This window comes from Elephantulus edwardii, unplaced genomic scaffold, assembly GCF_000299155.1.
Source record: "Elephantulus edwardii isolate Elephantulus edwardi_28Jun2011 unplaced genomic scaffold, EleEdw1.0 scaffold00333, whole genome shotgun sequence".
NCBI lineage: Eukaryota > Metazoa > Chordata > Mammalia > Macroscelidea > Macroscelididae > Elephantulus > Elephantulus edwardii.
In genome coordinates, this window is record NW_006400083.1 from 1,940,798 (window position 1) to 1,942,765 (window position 1,968).

Genomic DNA, 1,968 nt, shown 5'->3' on the forward strand with positions numbered 1-1,968 from the left:
TCAAGTGTTCTGGGATTCCCATTCTTCTCAGAGTCAGCCATAGTTTGTTATGATCTACACAGTCAAATGCCATTGCATAGTCAATGAAACACAGATAGACATTCCTCTGGTATTCCCTGCTTTCAGCCAAGATCCATCTAACATCAGCTACAATATCCCTAAGGCAAAGGAGGTTGAGTTTTCAATCATAAATATTGACATACTAGGCATTGGTGGCATGGATTTCTGTTCTAGTTTTTGTAATTTCAGCTTTTTAAGAGGGTGTCAAGTTTTCTTGCTGTTCTTTTTTAATTTTCTGGAGATATTGGGTTAGAGGGTCAATAGTTTTTCCTGCCTTTTGATGTGCTTGCTTATTGCTGTAAATTGACCTCTGAGTACTACTTTGGCTGTTACGCAGAGGTTTTGGTAAGTGGTGTTTCATTGTCATTTGTTTTAAGAAATTTTCTAATTTTATTTATTTCTTCTAGTACCCACTCATGTTCAAGCAAGGTTTTGTTCAGCTTCCAAATGTCTGTTTTTTTTTTTCTCTTTTAACTTCTTATTATTACTTTTTAATTTTGTATCATTATGCTGAACAGATGCTTTGTCCTATTTGTATGTTTTTTAGTTTATTGATGCTTGCTTTGTGACCTAGAATGTGATCTATTCTGGAGAGTATTCCAAGCACATTGGAGAAGAAGGGATATTGTGTTTTTTTTGGTGCATTAGCCTACAAATATCTATGAGGTAAACTTGGTTTAATGTATGGTTTAATTCTTCAGTATCTATGTTGAGTTTTTTTCTGGTAGTTCTATCTTTTCTTGAGAGGGGTGTATTGAGGTCTCCAAGCACTATAGTAGTGTTGTTTTTTCCTTTTTCAGTTTTGTTAATGTTTGTTTTATGTACTTTGCAGGTCTTTCATTTAGTGCATAAATATTTACTATTGTTATGTCCTCTTGTTCTATTACCCTTTCAGCATTATATAGTGACCTTCCTTGTCCTTTGTGATGGTTTTTACATTGACATTTATTTTATCAGAGATTAATATTGCTATTCCTTTTTTTCTGGTTGCCATTTGCTTGGTATATTTTCCTCCACCCTTTTATTTTTAGTCTGTTTTTATCTTCATTTTTCAGGTGATTCTCTTGTAGACAAGTACTGATGGGTTTTGTTGTTTTATCTAATCTGCTACACTTTTCCCTTCAGTGGTACATTTAAACCGTTCACATTCAGTGTGACTATTGAAAGGCTAGGTTTTATTTCTCTCATTGTGTTGAGTTCTTTTTGGTGCTGTTGCTAGTTACTTTGGACCATTCCACTTTTTGTGGTATGTCTGTAAAAAGGATATCTCTGAGTCTTTCATGCAATGCTGGTATTGTTTTCACAAACTCTCTTAGGTTCTACTTTCTGGTAATATCAAATAATCTTCATATTTGATAAATAATTTTGCTGGGTACAATATTCTTGGTTGACAGTTGTGTTCTCTGAGCATTTGATACATGTCCTTCCACTTTTTTCTTGCTTGCATGGTTTCTGCTGAGTATTCAGCATTTAATCTTATCTGTTCTCCCTTATAAGTTACTCTTTGCTTCTCCCTTGCTGCTTTCAAGATTCTTTCCTTATCTTTGGTTCTGGAAAACTTAACTATGATATGCCTTGTTGTTTTTCTTTTCGGGTCTATTCTATATGGTGTTTGCTGAGCTTCTTGAATATGTATTTTCTTATTCTTCATTATGCCTGAGAAATTTTCCTCTAGTAATTCTTCCACAACTTTTTCAGTGCCTTTGCTTGCTTCTTCCTTTTCTGGAATTCCAATGATGTGCATGTCATATGTTTCTTTGTGTGGGTTCTTGTTTTTGTTTTTTATCCATTCTGCTATTCTTTCTCCCTTAATTGGCATATTTAAACCATTCACATTATGTATGATAACTGACAGACCAGTATTCATTGGTGGCATTTTGTTACTTTTCTAAATTTACTTTTATTATT